The following is a 23,006-nucleotide window of genomic DNA, read 5'->3' as shown; positions in this document are numbered from 1 at the left end:
CATTAATGGTTAAGAGAACAAAATCCTCTCTAGGAATTCAGATTAATTTTAACCTTTCAAATAACTAGAAAGTGTTCTGTTACTACAGTAAAGCGCTTGTTGTGATGTCAGATCCAACAAAGGGTTGAAGTGAGCAATTATTCTAAAGAAGGTTCTAGCTATTCCTGAAACCCTAAAATTGTAAGCTAGTGACTGAGAGCAAAACTACATGAGACGCCCAGCACGTGTTCTTCATGTGTTGTGTTCCTGCAAATTTACCTGGGAAATGTAGTCAGGCTCGATCCCCAAGCTCCCAGGGGGAAACCTGAGTGGAGAGGAATTTTGCAAGAGATACTCTGTCTCTTGAAAAAAATCCACTCCACTTGGATTTTCCTCTGGGAGTGGGGGGGGGGGATGTCAGAGCAGCAGCAGCAGGGCCAGAAGGACAGGAGGGAAAGAGTCAGCGAGGGGAGCCTAAAGAGAGCCAAGCCCCCAAACTGACAAGTGGATAGCAGTGACAGAAGGAGCTGCTGAGGCTGCCGCCGCAGCTGCACTGCTGGACTCAATCATCCCTTCCCACAGAGCTCAACAATGACACGTAGGGTCATGTAGAACACGTGCCGGTTATCTCGTGTAGTTTAGCTCTGACAGTGAATGTGACATCACCCCCTTTCTCTCTATGTATAGAAGATCTAAATGTTATGCTTGTTACTGCCTGTTATGTGACTGATTGGAGAGGGTGCTTGAAAAAGGTGGCTTTGATAAATTATCCATTGACAGAATACATTCATCTGTGACACAAGGGTCCGTTAATATTCAGTTTGAAATCCCTGGCCATAAAACACCGGAGGCCTGGATTGAGCCAGAAAAAGCAGACAAATCCCTCGTTACAGTTTTTCTACCTTGTCCTTAATTCACCTTGCTGCAGTCAACCATTTTGTGTGTGTGTGTGTCTTTCAGTTTAGTCCTCGTAGTGGAGTCAAGTAGTGCTTTAGCACAATGAAGCAACTCAAGGTTGTGTTTTTTAGTCATGGGACACCTTCGCCCCTTCCCTAGATTAAATCAAAACTTTTAAATGCTATGTCGTTTTCTTTTCTTAAATGTCACATCATTTATGAGCAAGAGATATTTTATTCATAATCATCTGACTTCATTTTTCTAGATCTGTTTTTTTATGGCAGAAAACTGGGAGGAGACCTTGAAGATGGATGGAAAAGACATGAGGGAGTGAGGGGATAAAGGGGGAGCCATGTAAAGCCGTTTCATAGCTTTCATAGTTTTCTGGCAGCCTCTTCATTGAATAAAGCTAGACATTTTAAATGGTTGAAGTGCTGGGTTGTTTATACCTCATACATGGCAGCCAATGGATGGTGAGGTTTAGCACAGTTATTTAAGCAGGTATTGTTCCACTCAGCAGGCTTTAGTGGATTTGTCCCTGCAGAATAATTTTGTATTTGCTGGTCATCTTCAAGAGGTCGAGAAGGAAGTTTTTATCTTCCTCTCGGTCTATTTATTTACTTCCTTCATTTATGTACTTCATTTATATATTATTTTACTTACATCATTTACATCATTTAAACTAGAGCTGCTGTAAGAATGCTTGATTTAAATGTGAGGGCCAAGCTACACATGACGAATGACACTTGAACGGCAAGTGGATTGAGTGGAGGGCAAGTGAACAGGGAGAAATACGCTTGCTGTTCAAGTGTCATTTGTCATGTGTAGCTTGGCCCTGAGTCATAGTAGTTAAGTGGTTGGGATGCGAATCAGCACTCTGCTGGTTCAAATCCTACTATTGCCATGAGCTCACAGGTGGTCTTGTATAAGCCACTCCTCTCAGCCCCAGCTCCTCAGCTGTATTGTTTTGAAATCATTCACATCTCTGAGTGGGGTACTAATCTGTCTAGAAGAGTGGTATAAAAGCACAGTTATTTTTATTATTTCCTGCCTTTCCACTCAGCAGGGACTAGAGTTGCCTAGTCCCCCGCTATGGTGGGAGACCTTCAACCAGCAACCCTTCCTTCCTTCCACCATTCTGACCATCAGCAGAAGAAAAAGTTTAAAAATTGCTGGCATCACATGTGGCATGGTGTGACATCACTTCCAGGGGGAAATCCAGAACTGACATCATGTCACTCTAGGAATTTGTGAAAACTCTATGGCTTAACTTTAGCATTTCCATTTATTCCTAGAGCAACATGAAATCAATTCCAGTTTCCCCTGGAAGTGATGTCATGCTGTATGCATTGCAGGTATGCCCTCTAGATCCTGCCACATCCAAACTGGCTTATGTTCTTCTCCTCGTCTCCATTTTATTCTCACAACAACCCCATGAAGAAGGCTAGGCTGAGAGTGTGTGACCAGCCCAAGGTCACCTAGCAGGCATCCCTGGCAGGGATAGGATTCAAATTGGGGGATATCAGATGCTTCTTGATAATATAACCACTACCTGACCCTAGGTATCATTGTCAAGTCAGTTTTGTCAGCTCCATATTGTTCATAAACTGGTGGTTAATTGTAATTTGCCCTGGTTTAGGGACTGCTTAGGACACAACTATTAGGCAGGAAGAGGGCAGTTTGCCACATTATAGACAGGGCCATTGGCAAGCACCCTGGGACATCCCAAGTTGAACAGCACTTCCCAAGTCAGTCCATCTTTGATTTCAGCAGCCTGGTGGGTTGAGAAGGATGTGCCCAGGGTGCTGAGAGGCACCAACCAAGACTTTAGTTTCTTGAGCAGCATGTTGGGGGAATGAGAAGAGACTTCATACTTTCCAGCACTGCTTGATGCACAGGGTGGGATTCATAGAATCATAAAATCATAGTGTTGGAGGGGACCTCCAGGGTCATCTAGTCCAACTCCCTGCACAATGTAAGAAATTCACAACTACTCCCCCCTCCACACCCAGTGACCCCTGCTCCATGTCCATAAGATGGCAAAACACCTTCAGGAACCATAGCCAAACTGGCCTGGGGAAAATTGCTTCCTGACCCCAAGGTGGCAATTAGCATTACCCTGGGCATATAAGAAGGGGCCACAAGAACTAAGCACTGAGGTAACCCTTCCTGCCCTCCCTCTCATGATCTGCCTAGGTTCACAGAATCAGCATTGCTGCCAAATGGCCATCTAGCCTCTGCTTAAAAAATTGTGAAGCTAGCAGGAATGCCATCCAAATTTGCAGCCCAAAGGGATTTGGCCAAATGCTGGTAGGTGTGTTGGGCTGCTTGTCAGTCAGTAACCCACACTCAGAAGTTAGTGTGAGGCTTTCAGTAATGGAGATTAGCTGGTAACAAACCCTAGCTGAGCCCAGATGCTTGTGTCTCACATTGTCATCCCAGAAGCTACAATCTACAAACAATCCTTGCACTATTATGATATCTACGTATACAAAGGGAATCATACTGCAGTACTTGCTATGTTGGATTACTCAGCAATCGGACTATCAGTCTAGGAACAACACTGAGAATGGAATGTCGTTTCTGATTTTATTTAAAACTAGCAATAAGGCCTATTGTTTGGGAAAATACAACAGACCCTAGCAGCGCTTCCCCTTCACACCTCCCCGAAGGCATCAGTTGAGGGGGGGATCGGGGGAAGAGATTGGGGTCCCCCCTTCTTCCAGCCCCTTGACTGCCACTCGGCTTCTGTGCGGCTCTCCCAAGGCCCTGTGGATGCAGCAGGGAACCCCGCCCCCCGGCTGCTGTGGAAACTTGGGAGGGCCTCTCCTCTGCTCTGAGCCTTTCTGGGCCTCTGAAAGCCCTGAGGAGGCAGTGGGAAGGCAAACCATTTTGCCCCCGACATGCTTCTTATCCCTGCATACTGTGCCTGTGTGGAGATAAGGAGTGAGTGGTCAGGAACATGGTTTGCCTTTTATATAGTAGGGTATGGACTCACACAATTGTTCTACTCTACTGTTCTTATACTTATGAAACTCTTTTGCATTTAAAACTTTGAGTGGGAAATCAGTGGTAGAGAATGGATTACTGCACATGCCCAGTTTTTACAGAAGTTGAAAGACAAGACAATGGAATAGTGCAATCCTGCATGTGCTCAAAAAAAAAAAAGGAAAGTTGGAAGGAAATGCGTCGATGTCATTTGTGATGAGGTGCAGATAATGAATGTGTTTTCTGTTTGGGGACCTTTTTTCCACAACAAACACCCAGAAAACACACATGACACATGAAAGGTGAGTTTTTGAAGTGGATTGAGAAGACTTGGCTTTGGGACAGGAAAAACCCGAAAAATTGGAACATGTGGAAGCGGCCTTATGGATTTAAACGATTTACACCCCACTTTATCTCTTTCAGCTCAAGGTGGCCACAAGAGAGCCAATACACATGGAATTCACACATGGAATTCACTGTCTCAGGGACTGGATAAACATATGGAGCAGAGGTCCATCAGTGGCTATTAGCCATAAGGTATAGATGGAACTCTCTGTCTAGGGCAGTGATGCTCTGTATTCTTGGTGTTTGGGGGGGGCAATCAGTGGGAGGGTTTCTGGTGTCCCTTCCCCACTGGCAGACCTCCTGAGGACACCTAGTTTTTTGGACACTGTGTGACAGAGTGTTGGACTGGATGGGCCATTGGCCTAATCCAACATGGCTTCTCTTATGTTCTTATGTTCTAATATGGTGTAGTGGCTAGAGTGATGGACTAGAATTGGGGTGACCCAGGTTTAATTCTTCACTCTGTCATGGAAGCTTGCTGGGTGACCTTGGGCCAGTCACCACCAGACTAACATACCTCACAGGATTGTTAAGAGGGTAAAACAGTGGAAAGGAGAATGAAGGAAGCCAATTTGGGTCCTCATTAGCAGGGCCGGATCTTGCGCTTCCGGCGCCCGGGGCAACACTTGCTGGCCGTGGTGTGATGATGTCATTTTGATGACGTCATCACGCTGCGTGTCGGAGGCAGCGCGGGGGGCTGAGAAGCTGCCCGCGCCATTCGCTTCAGAAGCGAATGGTGTGGTTGGCTTTGCAGCCCCCCATGCTGTCTTTTGCCTGCCCCATGGGACAGGGGGCAACCGGCTTGCCGCACACCCTCTGTCCTGCGGAGCAAGCAAAAGGCAGTGCGGGGGGCTGCGAGTCTGCCCGCGCCATGCGCCTGCCCCGCGGGACAGGGGGCGGCCAGCTGCCCCCTCTCCTGTGGGGCAAGCGAGTGGCGTGGGTGGCCGCACTGCCCTTTGCCTGCCCTGCAGGACAGGGGGTGCGCTGCAAGCCAGCCACCCCCTGTCCCGCGGGGCAAGCAAAAGGCAGCGCGGGAGCCTGTGAGGCTGCCCGCGCCATGCACCTGCCCCGCGGGACAGGGGGCGGCCGGCTGCCCCCTCTCCTGCAGGGCAAGTGAATGGCATGGGTGGCCACGCTGCCCTTTTCCTGCCCTGCAGTACAGGGGGTGCGTGGCAAGCCAGCCGCCCCTGTCCCGTGGGGCAAGCAAAAGGCAGCGCGGCTGCCCATGCTGCCGCCTGCACGCTCTGGGAGCTGCTTCCGGCGCCCCATCCCTGGCGGCACCGGGGGCAGACTTCCCCCCTGCCCCCCTTCTAGATCCAGCCCTGCTCATTAGGGAAAAGTCAGGTATGCAATCAAACAAAATTAATAAGTTGCAGGAAATTTGAAATGGAAGAAGAATCTGTGAAAGATTGTATGGTAAAGTGGGCTAAAAGTTTTGGGTATAACATACCAATGGACAAGTGGGAAAATATGTGGGTAAAGAGGCTCAAATTTACTTTAAGTTCCACACTTAAAAAATATTTCTATAAAATGATGTATCAGTAGCATATGACTCCTGACAAATTAGCTAAAATGATTAAAGCTATGTCAAACAAATGTTGGAAATGTGAGCAACTTGAAGGAACATTTTATCATCTTTGGCGGATTTGTCGTAAAGCTAAAAAAAATTGGTCATGAATTCATATGATAATACAAAAAAATGTTGAAGATTACTGTACATTTTAAACCAGAAGCATTTTTGTTGGGATTAATAGATAAACATTTGGAAAACCAACATGGTATTTTATTTTTATATATGACTCTATGGCAGCTAGGCTTTTATATGTGCAAAAAATGGAAAAGTACAGAATTACCTTCAATCAAGGGCTGGATTATGAAAATAACGGACTTAGCAGAGATGGCTCTGATCTCTGATCAGAGATAAAACATTATCTATCTTTACGGCTAACTGAAAACCCCTTATTGACTTTTTGTGTGACACAAGGAAAAATGAACTGAACATCTGTGGTTTTGATTTTTAAGAAGATAAATTTGGGGAAAATAAATAGAAGGGGCGCAGTACTGGAAAAGGTAAATTTTGGAGATATTAAAATCAAAAGTATGTTTGTTAAAATATGATAGGTGTTGTAGAGAAAAAAGGAAAATGAAACATGTATTATTGTTTTTTGTTATTTTTAATTTCTGTCTTTCTTGGTTCTTTTTTACTCTTTGTTCTTTATTTCTTTCACATATTTCTTTGCCCTTTTTATTGGGCTTTTAATTCTATTAATAAAAAAAAATAAGTTGCAGGACCCCAAAGTAACAAAACTGTCTGTTAGCGAGATAAAAACAGAGTGCATATTAAAATCACCACCAAATCTGCCAAACCAGTTTACCCAAAAGCTTCTGAAATGAACCATCTAAGGTCCATAATGCTTGATATGTGTGACAAGCGTCAATGCCTGACCCACAGGGTCAGTGTAATTCACTTCGATGCTGTTGTATAATTCTTTGCATCTCCAAACACCACAAAGGGGAAGGAAGGAATTCTGGAGAGAAGGCTTGGTTCTTCCACAGGCTGCACATGTCCATCGTATCACACCTATTGTGTATGTTGGCCCTTATGAACATTCCTAAATGCAACTGGTAAAGATACCTTCTGCATCTTCTCTGGCATACTTTTCTAGAGAATGTGGCCACCCACAGCAGCCACAGTGTGGCTTGGGCTGTGGGGCCGTAGTTTGCAGCCTCGGATGGAGGAGGAGACTGCTTTTCCCGGTCATCTGGGTCTTTTGGGGGCGGGCGGAGAGAGAGCCGTTTGGATCTCCGCCCCCTTCATTCCTCAGTTGCTCCGAGCGATCGGCCCACACTCCTCTCCCTGTTTCAGTTCAGGATTAGCCGGTTGCTGGTTTAGAGCCAGGTAGGATTTTTTCCCTGTTCCCCCTGATTGGATTATGCGGGGGGCAGGTTTTTCGCCTACCTTGTACTGAAGCAGAGGTTTGAGGTGTTTTCAGGGGTGGTGCTCTGTAGGCTTCCCCCTGGCAGGAGAAAGTTGGGAAATAGGGAGCGGGCTGGTGAGCACCCCTTTGGCAATTCTCCATCGGTGGGGAAATGGGGTCTCTCAGGAGGGATGGTAATGCTTCATGGCTACCAACACCTGGGCAGACTGCCGCCAGGGAACCCCAGGTGCAAGTCCTTCCCTCATGTTGTATGGCTGAGGCTTTAGGAGCTTGAGGGGGAACCCTTTGCCTGGTCGGCCGGGCTGAGGCCATTCTATGATTGGATTACGCCCGGGGCAGCGGTGCTCGCCCATACAGGTCAAGGCGGTGGTCAAGGGTGACCCCGTGGCTTGACCTGTACCGCATAGTTTGCCCTTGCCGCAGTTTAGTGTTGATGTTATGTTTAATAAAGCGGCCATTTATACCAAAATCTGTGTCTGTCTCTTTCTTCCAACTGAGGTGGCAACTAGACCTATCACAGAAAAAGCCCATATCCTAAATTTTGTTCCCTTTACATGATAGGCTTTGTTGTTTCTTTAAGAAGTCCCAGTTTAGCCTAATGATGTTCCACCTTCTCCCAAGACTGCAACAGGAACATATAAAACTGCCTTATATTGAATCTGACCAGTGGTCTATCTCAGGTTTCAGGATCCCCTTACCTTCTTGGCAGGAGAGCAAGAAAGGGACTTACCTTATCTTTGCGCCTTGATTTGGAGCCCAAATTGATCTGCTGCAAAGCATGGAAGTGCTCTTGGGGGTGGTGCGATAATGACGTCACTCCTGGGAAGTGATGTCATCATGACACCCTAGGAGTGAGTCCAGAATGTCCATTCCCACACCCTTCCCCCCCTCACCGCTGGCCAGGTGAATGTTGGCAGGGGTCAAGAGGGGGAAGGGGATCCCTCACTGCCACCAGGGGACTGGTAACCCTAGGTCGATCAAGTTCAGCTTAGTCTTCTCAGAATTGCAGTAGCTCTCCAGGGTCTCATCTAAAGGGTTTTTTTTGCATTATCTCCTACCTGGTTCTTTTCATGGGAGATGCCTGGGATTGATCATGGGACCTCCAACATGCCAAACAGATGCTCTGCCTCTGAGTACGGGCTTCTCCCTTGCCAATCTGCTGGGGAGATGGAGTTCTTTCAGATATTTTTTGTCATCATGGTGACCATTCCCCCTGTCCAGAGCATCTCCCTGTTACAATTCAGTGAGTCACCATCCTTGTACATGAAGAAATGTTTGCTATGCACAGAAGTACCAATCGGGATGACTCTGTTGAATGTAAAAAGGAGCTAAGTTATTATGGTTGGAGAAGGTCCTTGTCAGGCTTATGTATGTCTGGGAGTATGAAATGAAGTTTGTGGTATATATTTACTTAAGATATTTATACCTTGCTGTATCTCCTTGGACTCAGCGCAGCTGTGTCCTCTCAGATTGTATTTTCATTAATTATGTTCTTGATTCCCATTCCTAACAGATAGACTGACAAGTATTCTATAATATGCAGGCCCGAAGAGTAGAAGCCTGTCCAGCCATGGTCTCCCCTTTGGGTAAGTTAATAGAAGGTTAGGCTAAGGCTCTCGGAGAAAGATGGCATACAATATCAATGGAAAATTACTCAAAACTGCCTGAGGTATCTGTCATTTTGTTTTTTAACAAATTCTTCTAGTTATGGATGTCAGCTCAGCTCTTAACTGTCTGTAGGAAAGAAGAGGAGAGGAGATAAACCTAAATTTATGGAACAGAGCGTAGGAGATTATTTCTTCTACACATTCACATGGCAGAGACAGCAAGTCCTGCTGTAACTAAAGGAAGTGGCTCTGTCTCCATTATCAGCCCTGCTTGCTAGGTTTATTAACTGAAGTTTTTAAAGGATTTTTTTTTTTTTTTGGCAGGGTGGCATCACCCAGAGGTGAGGATTTTAATCTCAATTAAATCCCTTTGACAGCTTCATACATCGATGTTATTACAGCATCATGGAAGTCAGTCAAGGTACAGCTGCTGCCTTTGTGTTCTGGGGGCTTCTTTTCTCCAATGCCTTATGAAAACTAGAGTCCTTCAAACCTGACAACGTTCCAGTGGCAACTTCAAAATTAATCAAGTTGCTTAGAGATTGAAGGAAGGTGCGGGGTGTGGAGGGATAGGGCTATTTTTTTTTAACTATTAAGCAAGAGCACTCCATGCAAAGCAAAAGAGGATGCTTTGAATCTAAGGAGAACAACATGAAGAGCAGAATTCATGGACTAGGACTTCTTTGTTTCCCTTTCCTGCCAAACAAAACACTCACCGTGGGTTTCAAAAGATCTCCCAGAATGGCAACTTGCACAGTGAGGTGGTCTGTAATGGAAGGGAGGATTGGAAGAAATTGCAGAAGTCAGAAGGGTCATTTTGATATTAGATGTCAGAAGGGTCATTTTGATGGCAGGAAAGAGCCACTCAATACTTTATGTATACACAAGGATTACCAGTCTCCCATTAGGAGTGGGGAATTCCCCGCTTCTAGCCTCTACCCCCCCCCCGCCACCACTCACCTGGCCGGGGGGGGAGGGGAAGGAAGCATGGAGAATAGGCTAAGGAACTCCAGAGAATCTTCGGGGCTGATTTTCATCAAATCAACCCCCGCGGTGGCCTTCCCTTCCTTGTGGCACCAGGAATGACATCATTCCCAAAACAACGAGGAAGAACTCCAGAGCACTGGCGCTCTTTGCCTACGTGCACAAAGTAAGTTCCCCCACGCACCCTTGCATGCCCCCCATACACACCCCATGTGTCTCCATGCACCGCCCCCCCACAACTCCCCATCCTCTGGATTGGGCAACCCTGTTTATACCCAACTTTTCTCCAAGCTCCTATCTATTGCAGCAGTGCCAGAATTGACAAGAAAGCGTAGATTTTTCGGAAACAGGCAAGAATACCAGCCACAGTCTGAGTGCACAAGATGGGCAAAGAGCAAACTGAAGGCCCTTTCTTCATCCCATGTCATCTCATTCATCACTTGTAGCTTGGCCCTAAGAATTTAGTTGGATCTGTTTCCTTGAGCTCAAAAGGAACGAACCAGTGCTTTAATGTTCCTCTCCTGAAAGTAATTAGATTTACGGCTCTGCCAGTTACATCTTCCGGGTGATGGTGACATGCTGAACATTGCAGTGGTCTTTTTTTCTTCTTCTCCTAGCCTGTCTTTAACTCTTGGGACCATCAGATGGATTAAACACTGCTTCCTGTAACAATAACCATCATACAAACCCCTCATGTGGAATTTCATCAATACGTCAGGGCTGGACAGCAAATGATTCATGTCGCATTAAATTACATTTTTGTTCCCCCCGCGTAGCCTCCTCCCATTTTTCTGACACTTCAATTCATTAAGTAGGCCGATCCAGAGACACATGACTTGGAAATATCATGTTCAATAACGCGGGAGTCGGTTGCCTGCAAATCCACATAATCCACCTTCCTTCACAAAATGTTGTTTCCCTCCATCTCCTTGGCTAATAATGGACAAAAGCCTCCCTTATGAAAACCTATTTCAGATGATTTAAGCAGCATTAATGAGACCTCTCTCCTGACTTTCCTAACGCCGCATCTCTGCCATGAATGCAAGAAGGCTTACAAGGAACAAATGTTGATTAAGATGATATTAGACAATTAATTATGCTTCCTAATAACCCTTCACCTTAGCGGACATTCTCTCTTTTTTGTAATGAATGTGTGTGGGAGGGGGGATATCAGATAATTATATTTTCTTCTGTTCCAATCTAGTAGCAGGCAGAGATGAGACACAGAAGGGGAAAAAATGAAGCAGGAACTGGAAATGGAGGGGAGTGAAAAGAAAGGCTATGTGTGAGAGGAGATAATTGTTTTAGCAGAAGATCAGAAGCTATTTCTTTTTCAACAACTCTTAAAGTTCAAGATATTTATCATTAGCGCAGCTATAATGGACAAGAAAGGAGGAAAGATAGACACATTCAATACAGAAACAAAACGTGGATGTCAGCTCTTGGACATCCCATCAACCTAAATGGGTGTAGGGTGGGGTAAGAGAGGGTCTCAGCCGATAATAATCGCCTCTGGTGATTCTAATGAAATATCAGAGATCAGAAGCACTCCTTCCTTTCCCCCAAATTCCAAGAACACTCATAAAGAAACGGAAGCATATATATCCTTCGTTCAAGCGATTGCCCTGATCTATTGGTGAAACAAGATCAAGCTGAGCTCAATCCAGACAGGGTGGTCAGGATGTTTTTGGCAAGGCCAAGGACTTAGACCAGTTTGCAGGATCTGAGTCTGTTAATGATAGGACATTTTGGAGGTTTCTCATTCATAGGATCGCCATAGGTTGGAAGTGACTTGAAAACACACACACACACACACACACACACACACAAGGGCTCAGAGGATGCTGGATGGTGAGAAGATCTCGACTGATTCAGTTGAAAAAGTTTCGGTGTCTTGTTAGACTGCTTAGATAGTCCACTTTTCTCTCCAGAAATGGTCTCCCTACATCTCTGCCAGAGTCAACAACAGAGTGCTGATATTTTTAGCTAGACCCATGACGGTAGTGTTGGACTAGTTATTCTCTCTCAGCTTAGCCTACATCTCAGGGCCAAGCTACACATGACGAATGACACTTGAACAGCAAGTGTATTTCTCCCTGTTCACTTGCCCTCCACTCAATCCACTTGCCGTTCAAGTGTCATTCGTCATGTGTAGCTTGGCCCTATGTCTGAGCCTTCAGAGACTGCCTCCTCCTGCAGTGCCTCTGCCTGGAGATTTGGGGGTGGAGCCTGGGAAGGGGATGTTGGTGAAGGGAGGGGCCTCAGGAGGGTATAATACAATAGACTTCACCATTCAAAGCAGTCGTTTTTTCCAGGGGAACTGATTTTTGTAGTCCAGAAATCAACAGCAATTCCCTTCACCAACATCCCCTTCCCAGGCTCCACCCCCAAATCTCCAGGCAGAGGCACTGCAGGAGGAGGCAGTCTCTGAAGGCTCAGACATAGGGCCAAGCTACACATGACGAATGACACTTGAACGGCAAGTGGATTGAGTGGAGGGCAAGTGAACAGGGAGAAATACACTTGCTGTTCAAGTGTCATTCGTCACTTGTAGCTTGGCCCTCAGACTTGCTCGTGAGGATAACACTGAAGACAGGGAAACGATGTATGAGCACCTTGGACAAACAGTGGGGTAAGTGTGTGTGTGTGTGTGTGTGTGTGTTTGTGTGTGTGTGTATTCCCACTGCTAAATTTGTCCTGGGCTGTTCAGTGTCTCTCTGCATGACAGAACTCATAGCTGCATCTTCTCCCATACCAAAGAAGATTGCTGTAAACAGAAAATGAACTAGAGAAGAGGCTGGGCTACAATTCTTCTCTTTGACATCTAGGTGTGCATGTCTAAGAAATATTTTGTACAGAAGATCAGTCATTCATGCGTGTTCCTGACAGTTTGAAGTGGTAGAGCCCACAAACGCTTTTATTGTCTCAATGAGAACTAGCTCCTTGAAACCATCCGAGCCTTGAAAACAAAGGTGAAGCGCATCGTAATCTCTCTCCCGTGAATACCTTATGAATGTGCGCTGTGTTGCCGAGTTGGTTTGACAGATATTAATGAGCACTCTTCCCCGTATGTCATACTTTGGCTGAACTTTTCCTCACCTTTGCTGTTTGGAGAGCCTCAGCATTCATTTGAGTTAAGTTCTCGCTGCAGAACCTGTTTAATTTCTTTTACATGATCGACCTTTCTCACACATCACTGGCTCGTATGAGGCGAGTTGAACAGTAGGTTCAGATTTCCCAGTCTGATACCATTTTAATTGCAGAGAAGGGCATTTTGCTGGTGTACAGGAAAGAAGGCCCAATTACTCAACTCATTAAGCATTTGAATATGATCCTGGTGGGTTATGCACAGGGAATGAATAGATTTTCTTTTTTCTTCATTTTCTTTTCATCAGAATGAATGGATGCTTGAATGCTCAGCAAAACTACACGTTGTAATTATGTTGCTTTAAAAAATATACATCTTCTTTAAAAAAAAAAAATTAGAAGGCCAAAACTTGGAAATAGAGATCTTTACAGTATACGGTGGACCAAATTGTCCAAAAACTTGTACTGGATTGATTATCCAGGATATTGCATGTTATAGCAGGATTTGAGTCTCGTGGTACCTTAGATACTGACAGGATTTTCAGGGTGTAAGCTTTCAACAGTCAGAGTTCCCTTCTTCAAACACTTTTCCTCTGTACTTAGTTTCTCCCTGCAATCCATCAATCCATCTCTTTCCCTCTTTTTAGGAACTTGGAATCTATTTCAAATCAATTCCATTTTGATCAAGAGAGAAGTTTAAAGAGAGTGGGGGCAGGATTTCAGAAAATTTCAATCTGCACATGCTCAGAGGCAGCCAATCTCTTCCCAAACCTTCTGACTCTCCTGCTGAAGTACCACCCCATGATGTGTAACTTTAAAAAAAAAAACTGTAAGGGCCAAAGTTACAAATGGGCACATAGAGGTTTAATAGAAAGCAGCAAAGAGAAGTGAAAGATTTTTTTCTTTTGAAAAAAGGAATAAGAGGTATCGATGACTAAACCTACAAAAAGCATATTTTGGAAAAAAAGAAATTCCAATCACCATAACAACACTATCCCTGAACCTCAAAGTTAATTCTCAGTGATGATAGCCATTAGCCTACAGGTATGGCAGCTCCTTCTGAAAAATCACATGTCCCATTCAAAAGAGAGAGAGAAAGACTACAGTAGACAACTCTCTTGTGTACCACCACTTTGGGCGTGCAACCTCTGACTCCATTCTCATCTCCACCAAAACAATTATCTACTTCTGTCTTCCTGACTCAGCCTGATTGAGTTGTTCCCCGAAACCTGATCTCAGCTACCAGTCAGTCTCATTCACAATCTTGTACAGATTCAACCAGGCAACTGACATTTCTTTGTTGCCTGACCAGAGCCCTTAATCCAGTTGTTCTCAATAAAGTACAACAACAAAACAGTTAGCAAACATCTGTCCAATGCTTTTCTGAAAACTTGTAGAGAAAGAAAATCCATACGTTCCTTCTTTCTCTCCTATGTACATTGATAGTTCTAGATAAATAATTCTAATAAAATAGCTACTGCATTGGATAGAGCAGATGGTAAAGAAGTCGCAGAATGAAAGAACAATCAGGTCACATAATCATTTCAGTGTGAGGCAATCAATGGGGGAAAAAATCAAACTTCATGCATATTTCCAGCCACTGCTGACTTCATTTATCCATTTCTGTACATGCAGCATCATGAATTTTGGAGATGTACTATATGGAGGTGTGAGTTTCCTTTAAAATTTTGTCTCTGGCCCGAAGACCATGTTTAATCCCACTTATTTTCTTTGGAAAATGGTATCATTTTTTTGGTGATGTTTTTACACCGTTTTAGGAAGGGGAACTAGGGAAGGTGGTTTACAGTTTGAACCAGCTAGCTGAGTCGTTTTTTTTCCCCTCTTGTCTGCTGCAGGTACTTATAGCCCGGGTCTGGATAGAAGCACAAACTTTTGGTCATGTCCTGTAGTTTATAGCCCTTGGTCTGATCAATTAACCTGGTGGACATCAACTCAGGATATCTTTTTTTTTGTTTGTCTTTTGATTGCTTTTTTAATATTGTATTGTATTTTAATTTGTTGAACAGCATATTTTGGTAAGCTGTTTTGGGTCCCTGATGGGTAGAAAAGCAGCATAAAAATGAACTCACTGAATAAATATTAATGGATATACAGCCTGTCAATGGAGCTTCAGTTCTCAGCACTTCATCTGAGGCATGGCTGCATCCCTTGGCTCCTCCCTCTCCTCTTTGGCTCCTCCCTCTCTGTCTTGGGGAAGGTAAAAGACCAGCAGTCCTGGGAGAAAGGAAGAAAAGAGCTCATATCCTGCCATATGACTACCATCTCAATTTAGGGAGACCCCAATACAGAATTTAGCATCCTATTAACCAAGGTAAAAATATTGACAAAGTTTTTTAAAAAGTTTATTAGAGTTTTCTGATTCAAATAAACTTACGTACAGCAAATATCCCTTTGTCTGATATACTTTCTTACAAACACGCCATCGAAAAGGTTATTTAAAATACAAGGTTATCTCTACAAAAATGTGAAAAAAACATCTATTCAGAAAATTTTTAAAAGATTGACAGGTAGTATAGTCTGGTAAGTGTTATATTTGACACTCTGATGGCACCCATTGAAATCAATGGGATTAGACTGGAGTAACTCTGTTTAGGATTGCACTGTTAGACCCTCTTGAGGCCATCTCCTGTTGTAAATCATGGCATTCCAGAACATCCCCATCTCGCACTATCTGTAGCCAAACAGTTTGGTGTAGTGGTTAAGAGCGGCGGGACTCTAATCTGGAGAGCCGGGTTTGAGTCCCCACTCCTTTGCTTGAAGCCAGCTGGGTGACCTTGGGCTAGGCTCTCTGGAGCTCTCTCAGCCTCATCCACCTCACAGGGTGTTTGTTGTGGGGATAATAGTAACATACTTTGTAAACTGCTCTGAGTGGGTGTTAAGTCATCCTGAAGGGCAGTATATAAATTGAATGTTGTTGTTGTTGTTGTTGTTGTTGTTGTTAATCTGCTAATTCTGCAAGGCCATTACGTGTCAGCAGTGCTTTTTTTCTGGGGGTACGCAGGGGTACGCATACCCCTAAACATTTTGTGACTCTAACGGGAGAAAGTAAACATTTTAAAATGTTGGAATTCCCGCTAAACCAACTCCAAACGTATTATGGATATTTATGTGATTTGTTAAGTTTTATGTAGCGTATGTTGGCAATAAAGATGTTTAGTTATATTTAAACTCACTAGGAGCGCTGTTCGTCTTACAAAAAATGGAACGTATTTGAGCATCGAACATGCCACCGAGATTGCTGGCATAATTGGTGATCGTTAGGGTGCAAACAAATACAAACAAGTCTTCTCTAAGCCACTTGGAGCTCTGGTAGTTGGAATCTAGCATGGTGATTGGTCAGTCTTGTTGCTACCCCTGATGGTGGCGACCAATTTGTGTATTTGTGTATGTTTTGTGCAAAGAGTGCAAAGAGTTTATCTATACCAAAACTCTTTGGTTGTGCGCACATGTCACTATAGAGGGGCTTGGTTGGCATATTGATACCCATAATTCTCATCACTGACAGTCTTCTGACGTCATTTCCTTTCACGGTGTTTCCTGAGTTTCAGATGGAAGCGGGTGTTTAATCTGTGAAGTAGTGTGGTGTTTTACTGATGAAAGTTATTGTGAGCTGTGTATTATGAGGTAATGCATGTTCTTGGTAATTTTGTCCATTGACTGAATTTATTTTTTTCCAATTTGAACTATAAAATGGTGATTTTCTTGAGTCAAACTGAGAGTACCCCTAAATATTTTTTTAGAAAAAAAGCACGGTGTGTCAGTGAAGAGAGAAGCAAGAGAGGGAGGCAGCCAAGACTCATCCCAGCATGCTTTTCAGCAGATCCATAGTATGATTGAGCTTATAATAAAAAGAGTTTAGCTAAAGCTATAGAGCCAGAAGAAATTTTCCCTTAACACTGACCATCTGGTTTCCAGCAGTTAAAGGAATGAGACTAAATTAAACAACCTGAAGATAACCAGAACTTTTTAATGAGATCTGGGTTTGAGAGATGATGTCAGGCACAAACATGAAGCTGTCTTATATTGAGTCAGACCAGTGATCTATCAAGGTTGGTATTGTCTGCTCAGGCTACCAGTTGCACTCTTTGGTGTTAGGTACAAGTCTTTCATATCATCTACTACCTCATCCTTATTTTTTAAAAAATAAGATTGATTAAACTACAACACCACCAAAAAGACAACAAAGAAACAAAGACATACCAAATAGGTCCATTGTGGAAGGATTAATCCATTAAAAACTGTTCAGTTGTAGGAAAGATGCTTCGCTAATGAGTTCGGGACCATAGACTTCATCACTATATTGCCTTACATATTATCTGCTGCTTTAAATATGTACTATGTACCACCAGTGCCCCATGTTGTCTAATGTTAGTCCTAGAATTGATTATGTTCTGCTTCAGTGTTTTTTCTACTCTGTCTTGGATTCTTGCTAATACTATATGCATTAAACTTGTATCTGTTTAACCTATGGCATTGTTTATGAAATGTCTTTGATACTGTATTGAAATGCACTCGACACTGATGGTAATAATTTCATACTGTGTAATTCGCCTTGAGTCTCAGCAAGAAAGGTGGACTATAGATGACATAGATAAATAAAAACAACAACAAATAAATAAATAAAAACAAAAAATAAATGACAAATAAAATAAGTAAAATAAAACAAAATAAATAAATAAATAAAATAAAAACAAGAATAACAACACTGAGCTAACCTAATTCTTCTTCTAATCATTCTGTTGCCGGTTCCATCCTCTGTACAAGTTCCCCCAGATTCCTTCATGAGAGATGAGCCAGCATTTTGGAAACAAGCAATCAAAAATGATGGTTGAACTTTCATGAGAAGAATGGTGGAATGGTGACTGAAATCTCATGAGAGTTCAGGAATAGAGACTGACCGACTGACCGACTGACAGACAGACAAATAGATTTAAATGACAGAGATGGAAGTAGAGACAGAGATGGAGAGATATCACAATCTAGATTTCTCCTCACACAATCAAGGACATCAATAAGAAACAAGATTAAAATCTGTTAAAATAATTAAAACAGGCAATTAAAACAGATACTAAAAAGGGGTATGTTAGAGCACTTTGAATAACACAGACTAGCTTGAGCTTGTTAGAGCTTGTAAACTAAAGAAGTTAGAACTTGGATGGGATTCCGCTAAGGACTGCTCTGTAGGGGAAGGCAATGACAAACCACTTCTGCTGATCTTTTGCCTTGAAACTCTATGAGTAGGTTGTGATTTGATGGCATTTAATTATTATTATATTAAACCAGAGCCCGTTCAAGCTGCCTGTCATAGTACACCCTGAGCTTGATGAGTCCTCTGAGGAGGAGGAACTGGAACAGCAGACGCTTGCTGACAGCCTTGCTCCTCCTGGGGAGGAGCAGCCTGTCTCCCAGCAGCCGACCACAGCTGAACAGTCAGAGGCTGTATCCCAACCAGAAGCTCCCCTTCCCCACCCAGAGCCACCGGCCCAGATGCAGCCAGCTTCCTTATCCCCTCCAACATCTCCAGACTACCGAGAGCAACGTCGGCGTAGCAGGGACAGAAGAGACTTACAGACCCGACGTCAATCTGCACGCCTCCGGGCTCTGAACAGGCCAGCCTTCTCAGAGGAAGGAGGGGCTCCAGAGAAGGAGACTTGAAGCAGCTGTGCGAGCTTACCGAATGCCCTTAGAGTATAAAAGCCAGAGGGAGGGCTCCCTTCGGCGTGGCTTCAACGAGTTCTCTAAGCTGCTCTTGTACTGCCTGTGTTTGCTCCTTGGAACTGTCTCTCTGACCTCTGACCCGGCCTGTCCTCGACTTCTCCTTTGATTTACGGACTTGCACATTCCTCGCCTCGCCAGCTGGACCTCGTTATCTGTCAGCTACACTCTGCAGACTCGGCAACCCCCGGAAGCAGGACAGTTTGAAACCACCCCACAAAAAAAATTCTCCAGCACAATGGAGGAAGGCACTGCTGTTGCTACTGGCCTTGCTGCCCAGACCCAGTGGCTGCAGACACAGGTGCAGCAATTAACCCAGACCATAGCCTTGTTGCAGCAGCAGGTAACCCTGAGGCCAGGTCCTGCACCTCCCCGGAAATGCCCAGTGCAGCCTCCAGAGAAGTTTGCAGGGAATGTTGAAGAGTTCCCTGTATTCCTGGCACAGTGTCAGCTCTACATGGAGCTGCGGGCTCAAGATTTTCCTGATGACAAGACCAAGGTCGGTTTTGTATTAAGCCTCTTAAAGGGGAACGCTGCCAAATGGGTGACACCTTTACTGCTCATGAATTCACCACTGCTGAGTAGTCTTGCTGATTTTGTGGTGCACTTGAAGGCTATCTTTGCAGACCCTCTGAAGGCAGAGCGGGCCAACCGCCACATTCGGCGGCTGCGGCAGGGGCCAGGTACTCTGAGGGACTATACCACTGACTTCCAGCTATTAGCACAGGACCTGGGCTGGAATGAGGCTGCACTCATGGACCAGTACCTGGAGGGCTTGTCTGAGGAGGTGCTAGATGAAGTGGCCCGAGTTGAGCGCCCTCCAAATCTCCCAGCCCTGATCTTACTCTGCCTGCGTATCGACGGTCGCCTGGAGAGTCGACGGCAGGGCCGCAAGGAAGTACGTTGCCACTCCGAAAGCCAACCACCTGCTGTGGGATCCAACCCCTGCTCCTACTTGTCCCGAAGCCTGACCCCAGAGCCCAGGGAAGTGAAAGCCTCGGCTGTCAGCATTACACCCCAGGGTTTAAGGGGAGGCCACCCCTACCATTCTGGACCCCCCATAGAACACCAAAAGCCCCCTGACATTGGGCCCCAGCATCTTCTGATCCCCGTGAAGCTACAGCTACCAGGGGGGCGCTGGCTGTTGGTGTACGCCATGTTCGATTCTGGAGCCGCCCAGTCCTATATGGATGCCCAATTTGTCAGGCAACACCAAGTGCCGACACACACCAAAAAGACGCCAGTTTTGGTGGAAGCCATCGATGGTCGGCCTCTACGCTCGGGTCCAGTTACTCAGGAAACCCACCTTCTAGGTCTGCACATAGGGAACCATCAGGAACAGCTCAGCTTTGACATCGCTGCTATGCCTCACTTCCCGGTAGTGCTGGGGATGTCCTGGTTGAAGAAGCATGACCCCTTGATTGAGTGGAGCAAGCAGAACCTGCGCTTCCAGACCCCATGTCCCCATGAGGCGCCCTCTGTGCTCCTGGGAGGGAGCACCAGTTCAGATCTGTCTGCACTCCCAGCCAAATATGCAGAGTTCCAGGATGTCTTCCAAGAGAAAGGCGCCGACCGGTTGCCCCCACACCGGCCATATGATTGCGCCATCCACCTTATTCCTGATGCCCCCTTGCCCACTGGGCGGTTGTATTCCCTATCAGAACCTGAGCGAGGAGCCCTACAAGAGTTTTTGGCCAAGAATTTGCAAAGAGGATTCATCCATCCATCCACTTCCCCTACCTCAGCCCCTGTCTTGTTTGTAAAAAAGAAATCCGGGGAATTGCGCCTATGTAATGATTACCGGGCCCTCAATCGCATCACCATAAGGGACCGCTACCCACTGCCACTGATCCCAGAACTACTGGACCGGTTACGGGGGGCCCAAAGGTACACCAAGCTCGATCTGCGAGGCGCCTACAATTTGGTGCGTATACGCCCTGGAGATGAGTGGAAGACTGCGTTTGGTACCCGGTATGGCCAGTATGAGTACTTAGTCATGCCCTTTGGCCTCTGTAATGCCCCAGCTGTGTTCTAGCGCTTCATGAATGATGTCTTCCGGGACTTGCTGGATCACTTTGTGATAATTTACCTCGATGATATCCTGATCTTCTCCCAGGACCCCGCTGAACACACCAAACATGTTCGGGCTGTCCTCCAACGCCTGAGGCAACATGGCCTGTATGCTAAGTTGGAGAAGTGTGCATTTGACTTAGATACTGTCGAATTTCTAGGGCATCTCATCACCCCACAGGGCATAAAGATGGACCCCCAAAAGGTGGAGGCAGTGCTGTCTTGGCAGGCACCTCGAAATCGGAAAGACATTCAGAGGTTCCTTGGCTTCGCCAACTACTATCGGCAATTCATCCCAAACTTTGCCCTCCTAACGGTGCCCCTCACCAAGTTGCTACGGCCCCGAGAACCCTTCCGCTGGACAGTAGAAGCGCAACAGGCCTTCCAGCAGCTAAAAACCCGGTTTGCAACGGAGCCGCTCCTACGGTACCCAGACCCAAGCATACCCTTTGTGGTCGAGACTGATGCCTCCAGTGTCGCACTTGGCGCTGTGTTATCCCAGCAAGACACTGCCGCGGGCCCTCTACGACCCTGCGCCTACTACTCCCGGCAACTCAACGCAGCCGAAAAAAACTACACCATCTGGGAGAGGGAGCTCCTGGCGATTAAATCAGCGTTTGAGGTCTGGCGGCACCACCTAGAGGGTGCCAGGCACCCCGTGCAAGTTCGCACAGACCATCGGAATCTCGAGTACCTACAGACTGCTCGTAGATTGAATCAGAGGCAGATTCGATGGTCCCTGTTTTTCTCCCGTTTTAACTTTACCATTACCTACATTCCCAGCTCCCAGAACAAGCGGGCAGATGCCCTCTCTCGAAAACCTGAGTTCGCCTCCCCGTCCCTCAAGGAGCCGCTTCTATCCACAGTTCTACCACCGGAAGTGTTCGCTGCCGTGCCCCCTACTGCCTCGCTCCAGGAACGGATCCAGGAACAACAGCTACGTGACCCCTTCGCCAAGAAGATGCTCCAGTGTCTTCGTGATCCTACACAGAATCCTCCCAGGGGTTACCGAGAGCAGGCGGGGATGCTCACCCACCAAGACCGGGTCTATGTGCCACCGGGGACACTACGGGCCGAAGTCCTGCAACTGGCGCATGACACCAAACCCGCTGGACACTTTGGTCGGTATAAGACAGCACATCTGCTGACCCGGGAGTTTTGGTGGCCCCATGTACAGACCGATGTAGCCCAGTACGTAGCCTCCTGCAGCACCTGCAGGCGAGCCAAAGATCCCCCTGGCAGGCCTACAGGACTCTTGCTTCCCCTGCCTACTCCTAAGGGCCCCTGGAAAGCTGTATCCATGGACTTCGTCACGGACCTCCCTACGTCTGCAGGGAACACAAGCATCCTAGTGGTGGTGGATCTCCTGACTAAAATGGCTCACTTTGTTCCTTGTTCCGGACTCCCAACTGCCCGCGAAACTGCCCGGCTGTACTTCCATCATGATTTCCGCCTCCACGGATTGCCAGAACACCTGATCTCTGATCGGGGGACCCAGTTCACCTCCCGCTTCTGGCGCACCCTACACACCCTACTGGGCACCCAAGTACACTTATCTTCCGCCTATCACCCCCAGTCTGATGGCCAGACGGAACGCACCAATGCCACACTGGAACAGTATCTCAGGTGCTATGTAAACCACCAGCAGGATGACTGGGCCCCACTGCTCCCCCTGGCGGAGTTTGCATACAACAACTCAGTGCATACCTCAATCCGTCAGACCCCGTTCATGGCCAATTATGGGTTCCATCCCCGGTTTTTCCCGCCGGTCATGCCCACTGCACCAGTACCAGCTGTCAATGACTTTGTGGAGGAATTGCAGGCACTGCATAAGGTCCTGCAGGACCAACTACACCAGGCCAAAGAGGCATACAAGGAGACTGCTGATCGTAGGCGCCAGCCAGGAGAGGCTCTCAAGGTGGGGGACAAGGTGTGGCTCTCAACTCGACACCTCCGCAGTCAGAGGCCCTCCCGAAAGTTGGATGCCCGCTTTATTGGCCCATTCCTAGTTACTGCCCAAATCAACCCCGTGGCCTACCGGTTACAGCTGCCCTCTACACTCCGTATCCATCCTGTGTTCCATCGGTCCCTCCTTGTTTCCGTTGTCCCCCCACATCCTCTCCGAGACCCAGAGGTGCCACCACCACCTGTCATGATAGAGGGCCAGGAGGAATATGAAGTAGCGCAAATATTGGATTCCAGACGACGACGTGGCCAACTCCAGTATCTGGTGGACTGGAAGGGGTACGGACCCGAGGACCGCTCTTGGGAACCTGCGGAGAATCTTCATGCCCCCGACTTGGTATGCCGCTTCCACCGGGCCTATCCACGGAAACCAGCCCCATCCAGTGTGGGGGGCCCTGGGGGAGGGGAT

The sequence above is a fragment of the Eublepharis macularius genome, chromosome 7, assembly GCF_028583425.1.
Source record: "Eublepharis macularius isolate TG4126 chromosome 7, MPM_Emac_v1.0, whole genome shotgun sequence".
Taxonomy (NCBI): Eukaryota; Metazoa; Chordata; class Lepidosauria; order Squamata; family Eublepharidae; genus Eublepharis; species Eublepharis macularius.
This window is presented reverse-complemented; position numbering follows the sequence as displayed.